Here is a 10,466-nt window from a genome sequence, read left to right as displayed (position 1 = left end):
ATTGCAATTAATTTTTTTTGGCTTGTGATTAATCATATGATTAATTAATCGATTATTTAATTTGTTTTTTGCCATCCCTACTCCTTTCCATTCATCCTAGTTTTTGTATTTGTGGCATGCCGCTGCTCCATTTTTGCACTATTTATTGGTTTTTATTTAATTATTTGATAGTTTTCACACCAAATTACAAACAGAGACTATAATTCAATATAGTCAAGAATTTTAGCTGGTCTCGGAATTATTTACAAATGCAAAACCTTCTAAACTTATACAACCTTCTTTGAAGTTCCATTTCCATTGTTAATTTTTTTTTTTGCAAAAATACTTGGGTTAGGGCTTTTTAAAGGTTCGCTATTTTTTGAGTTACGGTTCTAATTTTTTTAATGAAGATGGACTTTAGTATAAGTAAATTTCGTAAAAAATGTCAGGTACGGTCTTTCTACATTTCATCAACGATATGTATATGCGAAATAGAAATTCGCGATGAGCGACCTCTAAATATTAATATTAAGGGTTGCGATTTTGACAGGCGTCTTTTTTCACTATTCTGTATATATTTCGAAGGGGATTTTGGCAAAAAAGAGAGTCGATTTTTTTAACCAGTCTGATGTTATACATAAATATATACACACATACTATGTATTTATGTGTATGCACTACAATTATAAATTCATGCAATAAAAGATTTTCACAATAAATGCACTCGATTGGCGATTTCTTCTCGCAGATGAATGACGTCATTGCCACGCATAACTCAGCGGCCCACCACATAACAAGGACATATTTAGGACGTGACAATGTGAAATGCCCATTTTTGGTGTGAATAAGGTTTTCTATGGACTATGTATTTTGTTTGCGTTTTTGTTTTTCTGCTGCTGGTTTTTTATTCAGATTCCCTTGAGACATTTGTCGATTCTGCTTGCAGGCATATTGCATTCAGGTTTGGCTTTTCAGCCATTGATCGCTTTTACCTTCTGCCGGTTTGGCAAAATAAATTATTGGGTTGAAGGTATTTTATCATAAACAAAGTTGGGTAAGTTGTCATCTAAGTGAAACGAAATACAGTGGCGTTAATTCTTCTGTTACAAAATCAGTGACAAACTTTTTCGTGGCGAGCTGGGGCGTGGAAATTTATAAATGGTATTAGAAAAAAGCAGTTATCTTTTGATATGTGACACAATTAAAATTTCAAAATATAAAAAGTTTTACTACTGTTAAGTTGCTCTTGTCTCTAATACTTGTCTAATCCATTTTCTACACTTCGTCGCCTCAGAAAACGGATGACGAATGTGCAAAATCACGATTTTGGGATTTTGATGCAGATTTACTAAGTTGGACATGCTCTTTCGATTTCTGCAATCCATTTTTTTATATCTCCATTAGTTTTTGAGATATTTCATGCGCATTTTGTCGTATGTTACATAATATTAATGATTGGGTATGCCTTTTGTTGTATGTGCTGAAAATGCGTCACATACGACAAATTCCCATACAAACGTACCTTTTTTTTAATCATAAAACGTTTGTCGTATGTGGCACATACGACAAATTCCCATACAAATGTAATCTTTTTTTAATCATAAAACATTTGTCGTATGTATCGCAAAACTTTGAACTTACGACAATTGGATGGTCCTCTACTATAACGATACAATTAAAATTGAAAATTAAACTAAGTAACTAATTTTAAAATTTTAAATTTTTAAATTTTAGCTTGCACTGAGTCTCCAATGAAATGAAAGAGATAAAAATGTACAAAAGACTGAATTTAAGTATTGTTTTTTGTTTTTATATAAAGAAAACGTATGTTCGTAACATATTTACAGCATAAGAGATGTACAGATTTTTTTTTATTAAATACATGATTATGTTTTTGTTATGTTTTTTCTAATAAGTAATCATTATTTAATAAATATGTCTGTTTTTTTCATCAAATTATACCATCGTCGTTGAAATAGATACTTTACTATTGTCGTATGTTCTGTGGACAAAACAAAGTGGTGAGTAAACGCTACTTACGACAAATGTATACGGAATGAAAAGTAAATTTTCTCATTAACGTTAAGAGATATTAAATGTAAAAATATGGGAAATCAAAACTAATAACACCAACTATGTCTCCTTCAAAAGTTACAAAAATCTACCGTACAGTTTCGGATTAATTCGACCTTAAACTTCAAAGTCAATTTTCTCAAAACCGTGTTTTGTAACATTCGACATCCGTTTTCTGAGACGACGACTTACTAAAGTAAGCAGTAAGGAGGCTAAAGTAAGTAGTAAATATTAGGCATAGATTCGACACGATTGAGAGAAATTCTATCATTCTTGTAGATTCGACAAAGGTTTAGAGGCATGAGCCACTTAACAGTAGTAACAGTTTTTATTGTTTTGAATTTTGAATTGTTTCGTTATTGTATGTACGAGGACAAGACGAAGTACATATCTCATGTCATAAAACAATCAGTCAAGGAATTCGCTTTTCAACACTCACGTCACTGTTGACAGTTATAATTTCACAAAAGTAGAGAGCTTCATTTATTGCGTGATAAAAACATAGTAAGGTAGAACTGCTGATAGAATTTTTTGGTATGTAAATGACGTATGTAAATGACTGGCGAGTCGGTTTGGATGTGTTAGTGAAACAAATACGTGTTAGTTGCACCGACATCACTCTGGCAGGACTTAAAGGCCTCGCCAGATAGAAATTTTTTTCTGCGTCACAGGGATACTTTTGACTGACATCGAAGTTAACTCTGGGATTTTGAATAGAAGACGCCACATTGGCAACGCATGCATTGCCGCAACTGATAAAAATCGCCCAACTCTTAACAGCAATGTATGGAACGAATACAGACCAACTGACTTTTGGCCAATCAAAATGAGCCGTTTTGTTTGCGGCAACGTTTTCATTGTGGCGCCTCGCAATGTTATGTGCGTCTTGTCAGTCAAAAGCATCCCTGTGACGCAGAAAAGAATTTCTATCTGGCGGGGCCTTAACTGTGCACGTACAGAGATGACTCGCGAGTCAGACGCACCGTCTATGTCGCCTATAAAAGTTACTCACGAACTCGTACATAAGTATGTAAATTCCCATTTTCAATCTTAAATAACAGTAAAAATTTATTATTGCCGACGAATTGAGATGACGGTTCTATCTTGCTATATTTTTATTATGCTTTATTGAGGAAACAGAATCAAGCTTGTCAACTCTGGGCTGAATAGACAACTGTGAAAGAAAGTCTTCTCTCGCCGCTAAACATCAAACTCTGTAAGCTATTCATTAAAGCTGGCGCTCAAGTGTGAACAATACAACATCCGATGAGGTGGCCCTTGGAGTATTCGAAAGAAAGATTTGCGGACTTTTAATAGTCCGTACGTCAGCATCGTTCGAATAGACAAAAACGCAACAGCCCCGACAGTTTTCAACTCGGATCCCACTGCGGGTGTTTAGCAGAGGAAGAGAAAGGCCTCGCCCCACTTGGCATTTCCAATTGGCGTAAAATTTCAGAAGAAGAAGAAGTGCTTCGATTTCATTCATAGTGGCGTTCCCCAACTTTTCTGGGTTAAAACCTACAAAACTGTCAAAAAGCAAAAGAAGCCAGAGAACCGAGTACGGAAACGCTTTCTGGTGAATTCCTGCAAATTCTTGCAACTTCTTGCGAGTTAGGGAACGCCGATTTTATCTCGATCAAATATATTTATATTTAACGATTTTATAGCAATTCTACGAAAAAATGTATTTTTCCCATATAAAATGTATGTAAATGAATGCAAAGCTCTGCCTGAATGCAACAATTTCAAACAAAAAATACGGCTCTCCATATTTTACATTTTTGCTAATTCTGGGGGGGTAACTAGAAAATTCCAAAAAGTTGATTTTCCTGTTTATGTTTTCACCACCTTACTCTACTAATAGTTGTGTGAATGTTTGTGCACTTATAATAATAAGAAGTAAGTAAGTGACCTACTGTGCAATGCAAAAAAATCTCGCAGTTTTTGGCTTTCCGATCGCACCAAATTAAGTCCTTGCTGACCTTGTAATATTTAGTAATTTTAGGCGTTTTTACTTTTGCTTTAATAGTGTTTTTTTTTGTGTACGTCCATACATATAAATGTACATGCATATGCGTATGTATAAATGCAAAAAAAAAGAAAAAAACAAGTATTGATGAAAAAGTTATTGACGCCAAGTGTAATGTTTGCGTTTTAAATTAATTTGCTTGCTAATAAATAGCAGCACTAACTGCAATTTAAGTGAAAAATGATTTTTTTCCCTTCTGCCAGTTTTTAACCTATTTCAAAAAATGGAGGAGGTTTTCAGTTCGTATGCTTTGACCCAGTTTACCCGATTTCTGTAATTATTTTTTTGAACTAACGGTGGTACCTCCGAGGTGGTCCCATACTCATTTGATTCAGATCCGATCATTGGATCATGAAGAAATTAACGGCATTCATACATTTTTATGTGAGAGTTGAAGTCGGTTTTGTTTTTTGCTTAAAAATTACTTGCCATATATCATATTGCTTTCGTAAAACTGCTTCAGAGGAGTCACTCCGAAATATTCGGCTCAAGAATTCACTGTAATATGCAGCGTCTGTTCACCCTGAGGCGCGGCTACAAGTAAGTGCCTGTCTTGATGCAAGCGGTTCGCTAAAAGTACTTAACACAACTTTCCCAGCTTCTGGTTGATCACTAAATTTGGGAATTTTCTCGTAAAAACGAATTTCAATGAAAAAGTCAAAAGACCTCAAATGATAAATCGTCCTAGGCGATTTCAATGCCAGGGTTAGGAAGGAAGGGATATTTAATCACACCGTCGATAAATTCAGCTACCACGTCGAAATATCCTCGTTATCTGCGTGAACGATTTCTCTGGACCCCAAAACTAGGTCGACGATCAAATATTGACTCGACTCACACGAGGAAAGTTCGAAGTCGAAAAGCTGCAAATATAACTGGTCTCTGAGAGCACTCTTGTACAAACGCATATATGTGAGCAAAGGACTCAGTACGATATGGCTTAGATGTAGGATACTGAAGAGGTATATGAGCCCAAAATAGGTGAGTGCGAAGGACTTAAAATGCTGGCCGGTAGGAAATATTCCCATCATTCATTCAATCAGAAAAATAATGTTATGAAAGAACATTTCTCCACCCTGCTAAATGGAAATTAAACTAGGAGAGAAGATGACTCCGAGCCCACACTCGAGGGCGACGGAGCCGATATACTCGTACATACAACTAATCGACTATGACGAGGTACGACATTCCCACGACAGCCGATTCTACGTACCGGAATGACTCGGGTTTTACCTGACTAAGGGCTGTTGTTTCGGTGATCTAACCCCGTTAAGTCGGTCAAGCGTTGTTCGTCCATATGGCTATATCTGCTACGCACTCTTCTGCTCAGGGCTGGCATCGAGTCAAACCCTAGGTCAGAAACCTACACCTGCTGCCAATCTGGCCGGGGCTGTTGTAGCCGCTACAACAACAACAACAACCACCACAAGGTACGAATCGAAATTTGCGTGTCTGACGAACCTAACGATTGCTTCACTACACTCTTCAAGTGAATTTCGATAAGTTTCCTGAATTCGTTTGAAGAAAAATATGCGGCATGCGAAAATTTTCCAACAATTACTTTAATACATATACATACAATATTTACAACATAATTTGTACAAATAATATATTTTCCTATTGTTGCATTGGAATCAGGTATTTTTGATATGCAACATTTCATTTTATTGACAACTTATTCTGGAGGTTAGCCTGTTTACGCCTCACACACCTCACTTGCTGTCCTGACTAGCTTGGGTTTTTTTGATTTTATTTATTTATGTACGAGTATTTCATTCTGATTTCATGCGAACGTGATAGGATTGGGAGGTGATGTCTATAGCATCTAAAGTCATTTTGTGATGACAATTTCAATTGCATCGTTCAGTTCATCGTGTTAACTCGATAACGACGGTTGTGTGGTTACTTACGCTCATAGCTCAAAAACAGGTGCCTCAATACTTACAAAGCTAATTTATACAAAAATGGCTAAATGCAGTCGATTTACTGTTAAAAGCACAATTCATACCGAAAGATAAAACTAAAAGAATGCTAATCAAAAAACGTTAAAAATTGTGTGACAAGGGAGTGTGCTAAAGATTTGGCCAATTAAGCCAAAAATTTCTAGTGAAAGAAAGAAAACACTTTTTAAGCAATCAAGCAAACAACTTTATATCTACATACGTACAAAATACCTTAAATATTTAATTTTTTTTCGCACTCAAATGCAATACCTTTCTAGCGTCTTGCACTGATTATTTAATTATTTTTGCAGTGTTAAAAAAAAAACAAATTATCTACAATTTTTGCTTTGCCATTACGGCTTACGGCTGTACAACATTTGATATTTGCCGGTAAGTTTCGAATTTGTGGTGAGGCGCTTTGCTTGTTCACAGCAAACCACAAATCAATCAAACAAATTTTTGTTGTTGTCTTGCATTGCATGCGTCTACTGCTCTGCCACAGTTGTTGTGGTCGATTGTTTGTTCTTATTGTTCACAGTGGTGGGTGCCGCTGATGTTGTGTGTCGCGCCGACGACGCAAACTAATATCTCCGTTTGTGTGTAATTCTATATTTTTTAATAAATTGCGCTAAAAGCGCGCTTTGTTCAAAATATTCAAACATTATACTAATAATAATTTGCTAAATATTTGTTGTTATCGTTGCAAGTACGCTAGTTATTTAGCTTTCGTTTAATTACTGCGATCCGAGTGAGGCGTATTTTTATCGATATTTTTTTTTTGGCTGTTGTTTGCCTACTGACGATTTTTATTGCCCTGGAGCAACGCATTTACCAGCGAAGAAACTACATACATATAAGTGCAGAGGAGCAAGTACGAGGTGAGTTAATATATATGTATGTATTTTTAGGTTGGTTGGGCACTAATTAATTCTTGAGCCTTTTGTAAACATGAACAATCTCGCAAAAATTAACAGGCTTGGTTTTAATTAGGTCATATTATCGCGAGCTCACTGTATGGGTTTATACCTTTTTAGGCAATTTGTAACTTCAACAAAATATATAACTAAATAATATATGTATATACATATAAATATATTATTGGTTCTTATAATACCCTACAAACCTTTTAATAATTTTAAGGCTTTTAAACATAGCGACGCTTAATACGATTTGTGAATGCCCTAATTCTATCCCCCATTTACATACATACATATATGATCGTCATCGAAGCTTTGAGCTGGGGTATAGAATCACTCACTGGTGTATTTTGCATTGATTTTTTTACGATATTCGAGAAGCTTTCCATCGTAATTTTTTTTTTTTGGATTTTCTTATAAAAATATGGCTCATACTACAACAAAAACCATGTAAATCAAAATTTGAAGCTTTGGTGCAAATTTAAGAAAATTCAGTAAATTTACATCGAATTTCATACTTGTTAATCAGAATTTTCACCAGCATGCAATTTAATAACGAATTTTTTGGTATGGAAGAAATGCTCAACGCAGTTTGCAAAAAAAATATTAAACATCAATATAAACTGCGCACTGAATTTTTTTGTAAAGATTCTAATTAAAAAATTTGAAGTTTTTATGAAAATTTACTGAATCGTTAATTTTCTCCAAAGTTTGAAATTTTGATTTACATGGCTTTTGTTGCAAAACATGCTTAATTTTTATAAAAAATTAACACAAACAAAAAAAAAATAAATAAAATTCTACTAATATTATACCTGTGAAAGCTTGTATGTTTGTATGTTTGGGCTCACGCGGAAACGACTGAAAGGATTTGCATAAATTTTTGCACACAGATAGTTTATGACCTAGATTGAAAAATTGCTTACTTGTTTAAGAGTTGCCACCCGTTAGAAAAGTTTAATTAAATTAATAGTTACGCGGAAACGACTGAACGGATTTGCATAAAATTTTGCACTTAGATAGTTATGACCTAGCCTGCAAAATATACTACTTTTTGTAAGAGCTTTCACCTGCTAAAAAAGTTTAATTAAATTAAAAAGTTCAATCAAATATTAAAATACAGGTGTAAAATGAAAAAAAGTCTAAGAGAGCTCAATTTCGAAGATATTTTTGAAGAGGATTGCCACCTATTTGAAAATGAAATTTCGCACACAGATGGTTTACGACCTGGGGTGAAAAATAACCCCCTCCCCGCTCAGAACCAAATTTGGCACACTCACTATGTATTTCTTAAGGATGGTCTTAGACAGAAAATAATTCTGATAAATCACGAAGGCATACATATCTCTTGGCCTAAATACCGTAGAGCTTTAAATTATTTTCCATATTTGTATAAAAATTTGGGGTGAAACCTCCGGGTATAAGCTAGTAATAAATAAAAAAATAAAATTTCGTGGTGTTTGATGAAGGTAAGGTAAATAGCTTAACTTCTAGAACTAAATGCTTCCAAGACAAACTGAAATTTTTGAACCAAACCACTTGTTTATTTTGCAAAATTATATATGTAAATACGTAGTTAACAGTTAATATCTTATCAATGTGATAAAAAGTTTTTTTAACGATGATGGAAAAGAGAGGCTTGCGAATTTCTGCAAACGAAAAATTTGCTAAATTCACAGTAATTAGTAAACGAAGAGCAACTCAAAAATACCCTAGCAAGACTAATGGCATTCACGCTTTTCTCGAAAAATGCTTCATTTTATACACACAAAATGTTTATTTAATTACTTTCGCAACTTTATAAAAATTTTTTAGAGTATTCGCTCCCTACTTTCTTTTTATCCCGCGTCTTTCTTTGCAGCTAACTATGTTAATAGTCTTTTTTGTCGAAGTTGTTTTTACTAGTCTCTTATCACTTTCAATTTTTGAGCTCGGGTCTTTTTTCGTATTTAAATAATGGGTAAGGCTTCCCCAAATGGGCACCGAATTTACCAACATTAATATTTTTCAATGATATTCAATATTTCACTGATTTTTTAAAATAATTTTTTGCATTAATCATATCGTTGCAATTTAAAAGTCCTTTAAAAAAATCGTTACGTCCGAGAAAAAAACTAAAAAATCGGTTTTACTATATTTGGCGCATAGTTTTTTGAGAATATTAATTGCTTGTTTTGAATTTTTGAGACTGTTTTTTTGTTTTTCTTTGAAAATGTAATTCTTTTGGGCAAGCAACATTTGCAATGATATTCAGGCAGCGCCGAGTTTTGTAGTCCAACAGTACACTGTGTAATTTTTGTTGCAAAATTTCAAATAGTTGTTTTTTTTAATCAACAATTGAAAATTTTTGCATTGTTTTGCAAATTTTTATTTTTCTTTGAAAGTAAGTGTCCGAATGAAAAACTTTTGTGGGTGCAGATTTGAAAATGAATTTTTATTTACACGGTGACGACGAATAATTGTAACCCAGGTTTTTTAGAAAATTAAAAGGGTCCTTTATAACCATAGGTTAATTTGTACACAGTTGACTCGCGAGTCTATGTTGCCTATAAGAAAAAATACACCTGAAAAAGACTTGCTTGCCCCGCATGTATGTTTCTCCCAAAGTTTACACTGCTGGAAAATGTAAATAAGGATTAAAATTTCAAAATTAGTTAATACAACTAAAGTAAAATCTGTGGAAAATTAACAATAAAATACTTTTTTTGCAAAATCTATAAAATACTCTTTTATTTCTCGAAAAAAAATGGGTAACTGTTATTCGCCGCCACGCTGTACATCGAGATACGGCGTTTTCGAGGCGGCAGCTGATAGAGGGCGACTTTCCAGTCAGCAATCAATATGTAAATCGGAAGTTAACAATCAAATAAATTACTCCTCAGTGAGTATTCACGTGCTTTAAAGCAATAAATAAAAAAAAATGAATTTTGTGTTCGATTTAACACAACCTTTTTATTGTTATTATTTAAATATCCAAAATAGCAAGTTTGATAGTTTATTGAACCCATCACAACTCCAAACTTTCAGTGACGTGGGAGTAGATTTTATTTCATTTTTTATTGGTGCAATAAATTAGAATTGCCAAAAATCTGAATCTTCCTTTTGGGAGAAAACACAGATTCACTTTTAAGGTGCGACTTTAATGAATTCTTACGCGATTTATAAGGAACTCACAAATTTATTACGTTAAAAGATATTAGCACAAAAAATCTTTTGAGTGATTATGGAAAATTAAGAGAGCATGGGTGTGACGATGATAGTACATAAATTATTTGCGCTGACTGAGCTCAGCGAATTAAATAAAAAACATACATACATATGCCGCCTGTCTACATACATACATATCGGGGGCTTATATTCGATACGCTCTATCTGTAATTTTCACAAAAATGAGATTCTGATATAAAAATCCACCCAAGGTGCTATTAATGTTGACCTTGTATAACGCTTGAGAGAAGAATTTACTATAAAATTGCAAAGTCGCAGTTAACATCAGTGATGACAGGCGAGTCCCAGATGGGTTCA

General features: G+C 34.0%; 1 protein-coding gene across 1 annotated transcript in view; it reads left to right on the top strand.

Annotated features, from left to right (window-relative positions):
• Nucleotides 1-6,589: 6,589 nt before the first annotated feature.
• Nucleotides 6,590-10,466, top strand: part of LOC118733025 (titin-like) — an 80,816-nt gene continuing 76,939 nt past the window's right edge. Inside the window, exon 1 of the mRNA XM_036462184.1 lies at nt 6,590-6,902. The gene's annotated coding sequence lies outside the window, so the exon portion shown is untranslated. The remainder of the gene's footprint in view (nt 6,903-10,466) is intronic.

Source organism: Rhagoletis pomonella, unplaced genomic scaffold (assembly GCF_013731165.1).
Source record: "Rhagoletis pomonella isolate Grant_MI unplaced genomic scaffold, Rhpom_1.0 Rhpom_scaffold_00002, whole genome shotgun sequence".
NCBI lineage: Eukaryota > Metazoa > Arthropoda > Insecta > Diptera > Tephritidae > Rhagoletis > Rhagoletis pomonella.
This window is presented reverse-complemented; position numbering and strand designations above follow the sequence as displayed.